This window comes from Elgaria multicarinata, chromosome 2 (genome assembly GCF_023053635.1).
Source record: "Elgaria multicarinata webbii isolate HBS135686 ecotype San Diego chromosome 2, rElgMul1.1.pri, whole genome shotgun sequence".
NCBI classification, from domain to species: Eukaryota; Metazoa; Chordata; class Lepidosauria; order Squamata; family Anguidae; genus Elgaria; species Elgaria multicarinata.
Window position 1 is genome coordinate 121529154 of NC_086172.1, and position 15678 is coordinate 121544831.

General features: G+C 42.4%; 1 protein-coding gene across 3 annotated transcripts in view; it reads right to left on the reverse strand.

Annotated features, from left to right (window-relative positions):
* AMBRA1 (autophagy and beclin 1 regulator 1) overlaps nucleotides 1-6286 on the reverse strand; it is a 177927-nt gene extending 171641 nt beyond the window's left edge. The window contains exons 1-2 of one of the 3 annotated variants that reach the window (XM_063117473.1): nucleotides 6042-6286; nucleotides 2976-3005 (exon numbers count right to left, since the gene is read on the reverse strand). The gene's annotated coding sequence lies outside the window, so the exon portion shown is untranslated. The remainder of the gene's footprint in view (nucleotides 1-2975; nucleotides 3006-6041) is intronic. The other 2 variants (XM_063117472.1, XM_063117474.1) reach the window with 2 other exon arrangements.
* Between the last annotated feature and the right edge of the window lie 9392 nt (nucleotides 6287-15678).

Here is a 15678-nt window from a genome sequence, read left to right on the forward strand (position 1 = left end):
GCAAATCCAACAGGAAAGGGGGTCATAAGAAGATCATTTTTGTAAACAGGTTTTTCATTAACAGCCCTTTGTTGGAACAAACTCAGGCAATACAGCAGACTAGAACTTGTGAAATCAGAAACATTCTGAGACAGACCTGTTGAAAGCACAAGTTTCCTAGCAATATAACATGTTCTAAGGGACTTGAACACCGAAAGATTTGAAGCATAGCACTCCACAAGACTGTCACCTCTACACAAGGGTCCACTCTTAAACAGCCAACCAAGAGCGCTCTAGGATGCAACTCTATACATGTTTAGACAGGACCCAATATTTAGCACCCAAAGAAATCAGTGATGCGGAGTAGAAAAGTTTCTGAAAAAAATGAATCTAGTGCTTTATTTTTCCACGGTAAAATTTTAATTTCATATGTTCTTCAGTAACAATGAATGCCAATTGCAAATACACTATTAGGCAAGCTTGGCAGTTTCAAAGTTGTAGATGAATGGTTGTCAGGCTATCAGGCACAGTTCTTTGAGTTGCTACAATTTATTAGTGTGTTGGTTTTCAGTACCTTTGTTTCCCCCTCCCCCTTGAATTTAAACAAAGTAAGGGAAGTACAGGCTAATGGGCAGTATCTTATTGAGCAGCGGAAACAACAATTAATGCAATGGGGAGTTGGCGGTTCTAAAATCAACAGGAAATGAGCTGAAACATTAATTCCAGAATAGGGCAGTCAGTGGAGCTCACAGAAGGGAGCTCGGCTAATCTGTCCCAATCCAGAAAGAAGCATTTCCAGGGCTACTTTTGGAACCACTAAGTCCCAGTTGTGCAATCTGTTATTCCGCTTCTGTAACATAATCAGCAGGAGTGCAACAGCCCCACTGGATACTGCCCATTGTCTTTAAATTTTCCAATTAAAATTTTATTCCAATTAAAATATCTACATAATATAACATTTAAATCACATCAAATCTCCTTTAATTCCCCCCCCTCAAATATTTCTGGACAAAATTGGTACAAAAAACCTAATATGGGGCACATTTTTTAGCTATGTTATTGACTAAATAGAAGTAAAATAAAAAATACTAAATTAGATACTCTGAAGGGCATCAGAATATTTTCAATGCAAGCAGAAAATGTTCTGATGTTAATTACTTCATGCAAACTATTTTCCATAGGAAAATTTCCAAGAAAGCCCAAATCACTACCAAAACCAGAGGACTAATATCCCAATCCTACGTATACTGTGAAGTAAGCCCAACTGAATTCAAAGTCACTTCCTCCAGGAAGACTGCAGCCTTAAAGAAAACTCAACATACATTTCTCACCTAGATAGCCTTAGGCCAGCTCATCCACCACCTGTAAGCTTTATGTCTTCTAGCTTTCATATGAAAACATGAACAGCTATGGATATTTTTTTTACTGAATTAAAATGCATTTCTATTTTCATCTTCTTTTACAAAAGCAAAAAAACCTGACGTCTCTTGCAACAAGTTTCACACGTTTTTGTTTTGTTTTAAAAGTAGTTTTCCTAGTATTCAGGCTCTCAGTTCCATCATTCATCCATTACTTCTATCAGTGCTTAGGCCTAAAATATTTGTGAAATATAATTGTGTCAGTCCACTGACAGAACAGTATTTGCCAGTGGTTCAGATTTCCCCTACTCCCTGTAGCCCCCATCCCCACCCCTAATCTGCTCTGGAGTTGGAGGTCCCTCTGGAACAGATTTTGGGGGTGCAGGGGGAGGAGAAGGCAGGTAAAGTCTACTGCACGAGCAGATGTCCACCTGTGTGACATTGGCTGTAGCCTTTAATCTGCTGGTTCTTGCTCACTGCTGCTTGACGTACCCCTAGTTTAGAACAATTTATATGTTTATGGGTACATCACCTGGGGAATTTCAGTCATGAAAGTAATAAGTTCATAAAATGAAATTTTAAAAACTTGGATGAAGTAGTTTGCTATATGCATTATCTGATAATGAGATAATGGCAAATACTTGATAGGATAAGAAAAAAGAAATCCAGATCTTCTCAAAATGAAGAACTGATTAGATTGTAACAAATTGACATTCAACAAGGACAAATGTAAAGTATCATGCATATATAAGACCCTTCAAACACACAAATATTAACAGCAGAAGTAACTGGCTAGGAAACAATACTTTTGAGGAAAAAATAACAAATTAAATGAGCCAACAAGGCAATAGTGCAGGCCAAAAGCCCAATGCCATCATATGATCTGTATCTGCAGAAGCACTGGCTGTGTTCGGATGACACTGCTAATCAACTGGGGGAGGGGGGGGGTAATAGGAATGGAATGGGAAGCAACCACTGATTAGCGTGTTGTCTGATCTCAGCCACTGTTTCCAAAGCTTAAGAAATTGATGTTTCTATTATCTCACCAATGGTGCGCAGAGAAGTTCCTTTCAGTGTGCTGTTTACCTGCCACCTCAGTTAAAAAAGGATGCTGGTAAGCAGAATAGGATTCAGAGAAAAACTAAAAAGATAATAAACAGCCTGGAAAGGGAATTCGATTAAAACAGACTGAAGGGACCAGCCTGTTAAATACAGAGAAAGGGATAATATGCTGCCAGCATTCAAATATTTAATAAGACCCCAGACAGCAATAAAAGTAACTAATATTTACTCCTCTAAGACAAGAAACAGTGAATATAAACTACAGGCATTTGTAGAATTTATTTCCTTAGATTTACAGGAAGAACACAATGGACAGGTATCTGTCAGATATTATTTGTGGTATTCCCTGCCTTAGGGAATAAACTTGAACTACTGAGATCTCAAACGCTACAGTTTGAGCAGAGATGAAGAAGATTAGTAATATCTATAGTCTGTTATCCTACCCTCAGAAATATGTTTCCTTAAGTTTGGGGAGGGAACAAATTTAAGGCTGCAGTCCTATCACCACTTTCTTGGGAGACTTCCTTCTGAGTACACATGTATAGGGTTGTGCTGTTGAATAGCTTCATAACTTACTTGAGCTTTATCGTGCAGTTTTGCAGAGCCCTACACATGTGGAAGAACAGAGTAGAGGTTAAATTTGATTCTGAGTAATTTCAGACAGCCATCTAACTTATTCAAAAGCATGCATACTTCAATGCATCTTTACAGTGTATTTTTTTTAGCAAGGTGACCATTTTATTATAGAAAGGAGAGCTGAGTAGAACTCCTTCTCCAAATGATCTGCTCCATGTCCTCTGTCCCCACCACCCACTTATTCCTTATCACAATGCTCTCTCTTCTAAATACATGCTGAATAGTCCCTTATTCTTTGAAAAAAATTGATCAAGCATAATAAATGCTGCTAAGCTAAAGTGCGAATTTCATGGTATAGCGCATGCAGGTACATTGATGGTGCTATATAAATAAATAATAATAATAATAATAACATATACATACACACACACACACACACACACACACACCAGTCCACAGGTTTTGAAAAGTTATATAAACACTTTTTCCAATGACAGGGAAAGGAAAAACTATATTCCAATTCTGGTGTGAAATATTACATTAGGTAGAGTTCTAAGAAATATGAAGAAGCACATTGAGTTCTCAGGAAAACTATATATCTTCTTCCCTGTGTACAAAATAGGATGCATGGTTCACAATCCTCATCACATTAATTGTTTCAGACCCATTCTTGCCACGCCACCTAAAGAAAGATGCCAGGAATGGGATTTCAATAACATTCTTTGGAGTGTTTTTAAATGGCTTACCAATAATAATAATAATAATAATAATAATAATATATGTCTTGCCCTCCTCTCCCTCTGGATCGAGGCAGGGAACAACATCAAATACAAAAATACTATAAAATACATAAAACTGATTTTTAAAAATATAAAACTAATACATTATTAAAATAACAGCCAGACATCTTAAAATTTGACTGGGTAGGCCTTTTAAATTCAGGAAGACTGTTAAGTTAGCAAATCTCTCCCGGCAGGCCATTCCAGTCTGGGAGCGGCAGAAGACAAGGAAATATTACAAACTACACTTCCCTTTAACAACTACATACAGCTCCCAAATACGTATTTTATTTTACGGTGCCCAAAAACAGACAGAAGGCTTATTTATATGATCTTACAAAGTGTCCCTCAACTATATTTCCCTCTGACCATAATGCTACATCAAAATCCCACAGGCCAGCATAGACTAGATAGGGGAAAGCATTGTGCTTTTAAGATGAGGAGGAAATGTCTTGTGTGCCCTAAATAATGTTTTGTTAATTTCTTGTGTGATATTCCAAACAGTGAAGTGAAATTTACGATGTTTTTTAATTATGTACACAATCAGTGCATTGCCTACTGGAGAGGAAGAATTCAGCACCTTCAAAACTAAATTAAATGACCAAAAATGAAAATGCCTGTGAAGTGGCAGAGATGTTATTACAAAAGCAAAACCTAAATCTTGCTAGTGATCACCACTCTTGTTATTAGAAGGTCTAGTTAAAGCCTCAATACAGGGCAGAGTCTCTCCTATGATATTAAACAATAGATACAGGTAAGAGTGGATGCAGGTACTTCTGCCCTTCCCCCCACACCACAGTTCACCCCATTCAGCAGGGTCGCCTGACTCTCAGTGTAACCCTTTCAGGGGATTAGAAGAGCTGACATGATTAGGAGGGGGCAGGGAACTCCCCTTCTGCCAGTGCAGTTGATCCAGCCTAAATCTAGATCCAAACCATAATCTTCACATAGCCTTCTTCCATACAATACTGATTGTATGATTACATTTAAAACTGGTGCAGGAAAATGGCATCTTTACAAAAACAAAAATACTACAATTCTTTCCTAGTAAGATAGTCTTTTTCTGCAACAGATGCACCAGCTGACGTACAGTGATTGGATCCCTTCAATCACTGATAATTTTACAGGCACTGCACAATAAAATGATGGCTTGGAAAGAACACTCAAGAAATTCGTATTTTAAGATTTAGCCTAAGACTGCACAGCAAAGATTATCTTGCTGTCCTACTTATACCTCATGCCATGCCACCTTAGATGGTATTTTGTAATAACTAAAAGCAATTCAGAAATTAAAACTAGACTAAAAAGAAAACATGGAGGCGTTAATGTTTTTGTTTGTTTCTGTTGTGTGCATGTGCACATATGTAGTGGTAACTCACCAAATTAGACTTTTCCCTTGCATTCATTCTCTTACATATATATGTACACCCAGAAGGGCAAATGTCTGATTTACAGGGCAATCTTCAGCACATTTGCTCAGGAGTACCTCTCACTATGCTCAACAGAGCTTACTGCAAAAAAAACATCCATAGGATTGCAGCCTTATTCTCACATGAAATATTCGTGGTGACCACAGTAGCCGACACTCCCCCTGTACAGAGATACCTCTAACAGTGCAACCCCATGCATATTTACTCAGATGTAAGCCCGTGTTCAATGCCGTTTACTCCGAGGTAAATGTACCCAGGATTGCGATGAAACTATATTTTGGACCAAAGCGATAGCATTACAGCCCCATCTCTCTACCTCTGAAGAGAGAAAGAGAAACACGAGAAGAGGAAAACGGGGGCGTGGAAGGAGAAACTGTGCGAGAGTGTTTACGTGTGCTAAGAACAACAAAAAACAGAAAAGGCTTTTTAAAAATCAAATTAAGTTGGCAGAGGCAGCAGAAGCAAACCACCTCTGCCTCTCTACACAGAGGCCTCCTACTATTCAGATAGCCCCGGAAACTGCAGTGGGTGGGCCTGGGCCTGGGAGTCTCGCTACGCGGGTCCCAAGAAGGAAGGCCAGTGATTGGGGCAAGACGGCTCTCCCGGCGAGGGACGGAGATGCGGCAACAACCGGGGAGCCTCCTTGGGAGAAGTCCGCGGGCGGAACTCGACGCCGGCCAGGCCCACCTTCCTCCAAAGCCCTCACGGCTCGCCAGACGGCACGGACTCCCCCGCTGGCCAACCCCACCCACCCGTTTAGGGCCGCCGCCGCCGCCGCTGCCTCTTCCCGCCGGCTTGAGAGGACCTGGAACCCCCGGAGAGGAACCAGGCCCAGCGCCTCTAGGCCCGGAGCCTACCTGGGGCAGGGAGTGACCAAGGCCTGGCGCACTCGGGTCCCGGAAAGGACCGGAGCGGTGTAGGGCGGCGGGTACCGAATAGGTCGGAGCCTGGTCCGGGGGAAGGGGGGGAAACAACCCAAATCCGACGGCGATCTTCCCCCGCCTTCGTCTCCCACTGCAGCTTCTAACGCCGCTGCCGCTCCGTGTTACTACCAAGGCGAGGTTTGCCTAGTCGAGCGCCTAGCAGTTCGATTCCCGGAGCCGCCACGGACGAGCCCCGAGCCGATCGAACGGCAGAGGCAAAGAAAGTGGGAGTAGAGCTGACGAATGGAACGCAGAGCGCGAGATCGCTTAGCCCTCGTGTTTAGGAAGGTGGGGAAAGAGGCGGGACGTGTGGCGAACCCCGCCTGCAACCTGAGGATCCATGGCGCAATGCTTCCCCTTGCCTTTCCAGCATCCTTCGTACACACACCCGCCTATAACTGCCCCAGTGATCAACTTCCAGAGCAAGGCTTCGATCAAGTGTGGCGCTGTTACGAGACCGGGAGGACGGATAACTTCTCCCTCCTCCTGGTGGACCCCTTCTTTCTTGAGTTCCCCAAGAAAGGAATTGCTGAAAGGCTCCCACCAGTCAGGATGAACTTCTGTCCCACTACTTGGGGTGTTTCTGAACCCTATTGCCAAGGACGCCTCTCTTCAGCCCAGGCCTGGGAGGGGAGGTGCTTTGGACTTCCCTCCCCAAAGCCATGGAACAGAGAGCGTCTCAACCCCTTTAAAAAAACAACTTAAAACACAAGCTTTGTAACCATGCGATCTTTCTGATGGGGAAAAGTTCAGTGAGAAATCGGATTTTAAAACATTTGGACGAAGAAAGCTGCCTTATACTGAGTCAGACCCTTGGTCCATCTAGCCCAGTATTGTCAACACTGACTGGCAGCAATGGTTCTCCTGGGTTTGTTGTTTATTCGTTCAGTCGCTTCCGACTCTTCGTGACTTCATGGACCAGCCCACGCCAGAGCTTTCTGTCGGCTGTCGCCACCCCTAGCTCCCCCAAGGTCAAGTCGGCAGGGTTTTTTCCAGCCCTATCTGGAGATGCCAGGGATTGAATCTGAAACCTCTGGCATGCTAAGCACTTGCTTTACCAACTGAACTACGGTCCCTACGTCAACATAGCCAAAAGACCAAATATAAAAGTTGATTTGGGGGAAGGGAGAAATAGGGGGGCAGGGAAGACAATAATCACATATACATTGAATTTCATACACATTACCTACTTGAGTAGAGCCTTGGGTCTTAAAGCTTATGCCAAGTTTTTTTGCAGAAAGGATGGTCAGAGAGAGCGAGAGCATCTAGCTTCCAGTCACCTGGTATATACGAAAGTTCTAGAAGGACAAGGGAAGGGAATCTTTTTTATGGAGATCTCCGCTCAGTAAAAGCCAGCCCCTTAGCAGAAAGTGATGGTTGGTCTGTCCAACAATGCAGTAACCTCCATTTCTGATGCCTGTGGTCTAGCCAGCAAATCAGAAAATTACATAATAGCTGGACCCACCTTCTTAACGACTATAACTTCAAATACAAACAAAAAAGTGGTTGGAACAAGCCAGCCTATTCAAGAAATGAGATTAATGTTTTGTTCACATTTTGGTGGACAAAGAAGTAAGATAAGGGTAGATGAAACAACTATTCAGGTTGCCCAGCAGGGTGCCAACTGACCAGATGCTCTAGGGATACTGTGGATCTAGATCAGAAGTAAAGGTTTCTCACAGGCACTATTATTATTATTATTATTATTATTATTATTATTATTATTATTATTATTATTATTTAAAAAAAAACACCTTGTAGAACTTTAGAGTGCAATCCTATACATATTAACAGAAAAAAGTCCTACAACTCCCACCCCAGCCAGCTTGGCAGAGACATGCTGAGAGTTGTAGGACTTTTTTTCTGTCTAAACATGCAAAGTATTGCACCCTAACATGACCAAAGGTGCCATTTTATATACACTTTCCTTAGTTAAGCCCCATTGAACTCAATGAGTTCCTTCTGAGTACACATGTATAGGATTGCACTGTAATTTATTATGAGGCTATCCAACTCTAATTGTGTTGTTTTTAAGAAAGTCATAAATCAACAACACCCCAAGAACACATTTAATTCCTGCAGTAAGTTTCTTCAAAAAATAATAATATTACTGTATTTACCAGATACAGACTGTTCACTGACAAAGAATAAAAGAACATGTTTCTATAGTTCCCAAAGCTATTTTCTCTACTCTCTCTCTCTCTCTCTCTCTCTCACACACACACACACACACACTACATTTCACTATTATTTTATTTAATACTAGCTGTACCCGGCCACGCATTGCTGTGGCTCAGTCTGGTTAAATGGAAAAGAAAGAAAAGAGAAAGAGCACGTTTCTAATATGTTTAATTTCACAATGCTTGTGGGTATACAATATTTTTTGTTGTTCTATTGTCTGTGCAGATATAGAGATTGTCTGGTTTGCCGACTCTAGAACACGCAGCATATAATTGTCCATGTGAGAACCAATCCGTGTCTAGATGTAAACGGCACAATTCTAAAGATTGGCCCTGAGCTTTGTTGATGGTGATTGCAAACGCCAATCTGTGCAGCTGGACACGCATATTTGTAGTTAATTTTAACGTCTTTATGTGTCGCCACAAAGTAGAGTATTTCAGGCAAGCATTTATTTCATCCGCTGGTGTCGAGCGAGGAATTATTATTATTATTATTATTATTATTATTTATTTATTTATTTATTTATATAGCACCATCAATGTACATGGTGCATAAAGGCAGGTAATGTTTGCCTGAAATCTCCGGCAAGCAATATTAATGCGTTCCCAAATGGTCTGATGTTTCCACGCAAATCTTGCAATGATCGATCAAGAGCCCCGAGCGATTTTTTGTGCACCATTGTGCATTCATCCCAAACCATAAGTTTGCATTTCTGCAATACTTTTCCCATGCCGGATGCTTTGGAAATGTTGCACGTGGGAGTTTCAATGAATTGCATGTTCAATGGCAATTTCAAAGTGGAATGAGCAGTTCTTCCACCTGGTAGCAATGTCGCAGCTATTCCGGACGACGCAAGAGCTAAGGCTATGTCATTTTGGGATCGAATTGCTGCCAGAAGCAATGTAATTAGGAACGTTTTACCAGTTCCTCCTGGCGCATCTAAGAAGAACATTTCTCCAACCCCGTTATTGACAGTTTGCATTATTTGATCGTAAATGCCATTTTGCTCAAGCGTTAGCTTAGGAATATTTGATTGCACATACGACAAAAGATCACCCGTGTTGTAATTTTGTTCACGACGCAATTCTACATCGAACGAAGCAGGAGCACATTGATTCAGTGATGGCATTCCCAATCGATTGAGAACTTTGTTTGCAATTTCTAAGCACAAATCTTCAATCATTATCAACGCTTCGTTGTAGATTTCTGCTGTGAAATCCATGTTCATATTTGAATTTTCCTTGCGTATTCGACGGAAAATATCTTCAGCCATGTGCAATTTATATTTCTCCCATAACTCTGTTGGAGATGAAGGAGAGCAGGCGGTCAATATGATTGCAAACAATGCACAAATTTGATTTGGATGTGACGTGTTGTACGCATCATTAATGCATACATCCCAGTGTCAGTCGTTCTCCAATAAATTCAGAGCTTGACATGCACTGCAGAAAGTGGCATGTGTAACGCCATTGACAATTCTCAATTGCTGGAAAGACATTGGACCCGGCACATTTATCAACAGCATGCGAAGAAAGAAGCATTCATCTTGATTGGGATGCACGGTGTACAGTCTGCCTATCGTAGTGTCTTTGAATACGCCAGGTTGTCCGTCGACTCGCTCTCCTCGTTTGCGTCGTTCAAATTATTTTCTACTCGCATTCCATGTGTAATACGTAGGCACTTCCGAATACAGCAGTGTTTTCGCAAACGCGTCATTTTGACATAACGTGAAGAAAGCAGTTAACGTTGTAGCCAGTGGATTCAGGGCTATTTGTTGCACATTTGCAGCTGTGAAATAAACGCGTTGTCCATTTTCTAGATGTACTGCTAAGTGAACAACAGCTGGACTTCGTTCATGTATGGGAAATGAAAGAATTCACCATACAGCTTCATTGCTGCTTATGTATCTTCCAGCCTGACCAGCATGTGTTGCTTTTACGTCCAACAGATGGCTGTGTTTTTCCAAAAAAGAATGTTTTTACCTGTCACAGGTGTGGTGAGGAGGTTAGTGGGTTTTGGCCCCTCTGCTAGGCCGGAATCTCCTGGCAGTTACCTTTCTTCAGAACTTGGAACTTCCATAGAAGGCCGCAGTTCCAAGAAACATTGCTAGATGGCGCCAAATAGGAAAGACCATGGAAATAGGAGAGAAGGCAGAGGCAGTGGATTGGCCTACTGGTTGGTGATGTCACAATGACTTCTCTCCTATTTGCATAAGTGGCTTGGAGGAGGCCTCTGGGCTTTTATATACCCTATTTCTTCGATTCTAAGACACACTTTTGTCCCCATCTATAATATAGTTACATAAAAACACGAGCGTATTCGAATGCAACGTTGTGTCAAAATTTCAAAGCAATCGGTGAAGAACTTTCGGAGATTTTAGATTAGGAACAAACAAACATTTACATTTTTATTTATATAGATAGATTTGTGTTTGTATCCCACTTTTCCTCCAAAACAAAGATCCTTGTGGCACCTTAAAGGCTAACACTTTAATTTTGGCATAAGTGCTTGTGGACTAGAGTCCACAAAAGCTTATGCCACAATAAATGTGTTAGTCTTTGAAGTACACAAGCCTTTTTGTTGTTTTTGCTGCAATAGACTAACAGAGCTACCCTCTGCCTTTCCTCAAGGACCTCAAGGTGGCATGCCTGGTTCTTCCTCCCCATGTTACCCTCAAAGCAACCCTGTGAGGTAGGTTAGGCTACCTGAGAGACATTGACTGGCCCAAGGCCACTCAAGCCACAGCTAGACCTAAGGTTTATCCTTGGATCATCCAGGGTTTGCCCCTGCCTGAGCACTGGATCCCCTGTGTGTCACCTAGATGAACAAGTTTGACCCCTGGATGATGCAGGGATAAACCTTAGGTCTAGCTATGGCCTCAGTGAATGTCATGGCTGGGCAGGGTCTCCCAACCCCTAGTTTTTGGACAGGTCCATGCAACCACCTCCTTATTGGATCCTTGCCCCTCTTGGCTAATAAAAGCTAGTGGGGATGGAACAGCCTGCTGGGCCAAGGAAGTGGTTAATGCCTCTTTGCAAGAGGGAGTGGTCCCAGGCTGTCTGAAAGAGGCAGTAGTGAGACCACTCCTGAAGAAATCTTCCTTGGACCTGGAAAATCTCAGTAACTACAGGCCGGTGGCAAATGTTCCATTCCTGGGCAAGGTCCTTGAGCAGGTGTTTGCAGGCCAGCTCCAGACACTCTTGGATGAGACTGATTATCTGGGTCTATTTCAGTCGGGTTTCAGGCCTGATTTTGGCACGGAAACTGCCTTGGTCGCCTTGTATGATGACCTATATCAGGAGAAAGACAGGGGGAGTGCGACTCTGTTGATTCTCCTTGATCTCTCAGCGTCTTTCAATGTCATTGACCATGATATCCTTCTGGAACGACTGGCTAAGTTGGGAGTGGGAGGTACTGCATTGTAGTGGTTCTGCTCCTACTTGGCTGGTCAGCTCCAGGTGGTGCTTGGGGAACATTACTTGGCCCTGTGGATTCTATAGTATGGGGTTCCACAAGGGTCAGTCTTGTCCCCCATGCTGTTTAACATTGACATGAAATCGTTGGGTGCAGTCATCCAGAGTTTTGGAGTACGTTGTCATCAGTACCTTTTCATCTTCATCAGATGAGGCTGTGGATGTGCTGATCTGGTGCCTGACTGCGACTATGGACAGGATGAGGGCTAATAAACTGAAGTTTAATCCAGACAAGACTGAGATGCTGCTAGTGGGTGGTTCTGCTGACCGGATAGTGGGTGTTCAACCTGTTCTGGATGGGGTTGCACTCCCCCTGAAGGAGCAGGTTCGTAGCTTGGGGGTTCTCCTAGAACCATCTCTGTCACTTGAGGCTCAGGTGGCCTCGGTGGCACGGAGTGCCTTTCACCAACTTTGTTTGGGGGCCCAGCTACACCCCTATCTGGACAGGGATAACTTAGCTTCAGTTGTCCATGCTCTGGTAACCTCAAAATTAGATTACTGCAATGCACTCTACGTGGGGCTGCCTTTGAAGACGATTCGGAAGCTACAGTCTGTGCAAAATGCAAAATGCAGCAGCCAGATTGATAACCAGAACCAGAACGTTCAAACATATAAGACTGATTCTGGCCTGCTTGCATTGGCTGCCTATATGTTTCCAAGCCAAATTCAAGGTGCTGGTTTTAACCTATAAAGGCTTACAGGCTTGGGACCACAATACCTGACGGAACGCCTCTCCCAACACCTCCTCCAAGTGCCTACTCCGAGGGAAGCTCAGAGGATGGCAACAAGGGGGAGGGCCTTTGCAGTGGTGTTCCCCCCCCCCCCACAATTATGGAATGCCCTGAGGCTCTCCTGGCACCAACATTGTTATGTTTTCGGCACCAGGTAAAGACTTTTCTCTTCTGCCAGGAATTTAACAACATATGCTGAGTTATTGTTTTTTAACTGACCCCAGAATAGTTGTTTTAAATGGATATTGTTTTTATGCTTTTGATGGTTTTAAATTTTTGTATATTTGTTTTTAATGTTCACCATTTTTAACTTTTGCAAACCGCCCAGAGAGCTTCGGCTATGGGGCAGTATATAAATGTAATAAATAAATAAATAAATAAATAATCCTGCCATGCTGCGAGGAGCAGGCTTCCAGCTACAATTGGAAACTGCCTCACCCGGAGAGCTTTAAACCACCACCACTGCCCTTTTAGAAAAATGTAAAGGTATAAGATACTGTCCCCATGTTGTATTAGTGTGGCAATAATGATTATTCCTTTTTCAGCACTGGTCTGCAATCTGACTTGAGGAATTGTAGCAAGTGTGACTTAGCTACTGAGAAGAGTTTTGAACATGGATCACAGCAGTCCCAACTTTCAGCACGCACTCTTCTTCACTGGAAAAAAAATAAATTAACTCAGTGGGACTTCTTTTCAAATCAGTAAGTTTACACTGGGGTTTAAATCACTCTTATGGAAGAATTGCCTTGCTGGGTCATCAGATCAGGCACTGTTTGGGGAGGAGCAAATAAACCGGCAGTGAATCATAGAAGAATAGGAGACTGTTTAGTGCAGAGCAAAGAAACGTACTGTTTTGCTATTAAAGTTTGAGCTTTGTACTTTCTTTGAAGTTGTAAAAATTCCTACGTGTCTGCACTGCTCAAGTTTCAGTTTAAAACAAAAATGAGCAAAATCGGTCCAGTAGAACTCTAGTAATAAGCCTTACACTACCATATTCTTATATAAATGTGTCAGAAATACAGCTTCTCAGCATTTAAGGGATAGGGCTGTAAACACTGAGCATGGTTTTATGTGTGCCGTTAACACCGGATCGAGCATGGACCCAAGCTAGGACAAAGAGGACGCACAAATTATAAAGCAGAAGGCTTTATTAAGATTAAGGGTAGGGTAAATATATGGGAAAAACAATGAAGAATAACTTGGAACATGCATAGCATAAAAAACCCAGTAACATATAAAACAATAAAACCTTAACTGTTGCTACCTACTTGCATGTAGGGCCTCACGCCCTTCATCATGGTTCTCTCTACACCCTTTCGCCAATAAAATCAGAACTGGAGGGTTGTGGCAAGTTCTGAGTTATAAACTAGTTTTCCTGCCATTCCTTTCGCCTTCCCACTTCCTTCTTGGTGCCAAGGTTTGCCACTTTTGTAAACTGCCCAGAGAGCTTTGGCTATGGGGCGGTATATAAATGTAATAAATAAATAAATACGGCTGTTTGCCGTTCCTCCAGGGCCTTTGTGATGCAGACTTGGTACATAGCAATGCTAGGATTACCCTTCTGACCTCCGTTTCACCCCTCCCTTGGCCTCCAGGTGGCCAGCCAAGGTTCTTTGACATTCAGATTTTGTATTCACTGATATCAGGCTAACTACATAACCCATTGGTCTTCTGCTCAGCACAGTCTGTTTTCCTTTACAAGGGCTATGTGTCTAGTAAACAAATGGTGGTGCACAGTGAATAGATGTGTGTAATGTGTAATGTGTGTATCTTAACAAATGATAAGGTACACAGGTGTATACCTTTTCTCAAACATCCAAGCTGCTACATGTGAAAAAATGATATTAAATACAAATAATATGAAATAATCATTTCTGAGATTTTGGGTATGGAGGAACTTTTCTCAATTCACAATTTAAGACTAGGTTCCCTTTGTTTTTTCTGTTATACTTTTCTATTATTCTTAGCACTCACAATCATTGACAGCTCTGCCATGATCTCACCAGGATCATCATTACAACACAAATATAATTAAGGATGGGTGTTTAATTAAGATCCTACACCACCTGCTTAAGGAACAATCTGTTATATATGCAGATGACTGAGTTTCATAGGCCTTCTCAGTCTTAATCAGTTTTGCCTTAGGCCACAGCTAGACCTAAGGTTTATCCTGGGATCATCCAGGGTTTGACCCTGCCTGAGCACTGGATCCCCTGTGTGACACCTAGATGAACAGGTTTGACCCCTGGATGATCCAGGGATAAACCTTAGGTCTAGCTATGGCCATAGTCTGGTTTCTGAGTTCAACATATATTAGCAGAGTTGTTTAAATAGTAGAATGATAAACTGACAGGTGGTACATTCATTCAATGTTTCAGCAGCACATCCTCCTAGCATTATTACATGTTTAAAAATATAGTTATGGCAAACATGTACAATAACACAATTACTTTACATGTCTTGTAAAATTAATTTGGGAATATGGAATCAATTTTTCTGCAAATGCCTTCAGAATTTTTCTTCTCTTCTGTGTAATAGTTGGTTCCCAGTTTTCTGAAACTTGGTCATTCAGTAGGGTCTGGTGTGACGAGGACAGCAGTCCTATGGCCCCTAGACAGCATCTGTGGGGCCATAGGATTTTTTGGATCCCTAGATCCAAGGCCAGAGACAGGGCTCGGACCCAGGACTCCGAGCTGTCCTCCTCCTCACAGCCAGTGTGGAAAGAACCAAGCAGGTTGCCTCTCCAACACTGCAAACCCCAGCGTGGAGAGAAGGGTTTGGAGCAGGTACTAGTGGGCAGGGAGGGGACTGGGAAAGCAGGGATACAATCTATCCTCAGCGATCTCCTGCTTCTGACTCTCCCCCTCCACGATGCCTCAGCTAGATACATGAAAATGCCCATCTAGTTAAAATACTGTGCCGGAAGAGCAGTGCAGCTCCTGCTCTGCTTTGGATATTCATATGCCTCTAAGTTCGGAGACTTTTGAGTATCAAGGGCATAAACAATAGGACTGCACCCTAAGAAATGCAAACTAGGACATGTTAATACAGATAGGAAGGTATGTCCATTGAGTCCTATGGGACAAAATAAATAGGCTGCAGTCAGGAAACTTCACCCTCCAAAGAAAGTGGAGACACCAGATACACATCAGGTTTAGCCTGCACTTCAGTGATCTTCCAGAATAT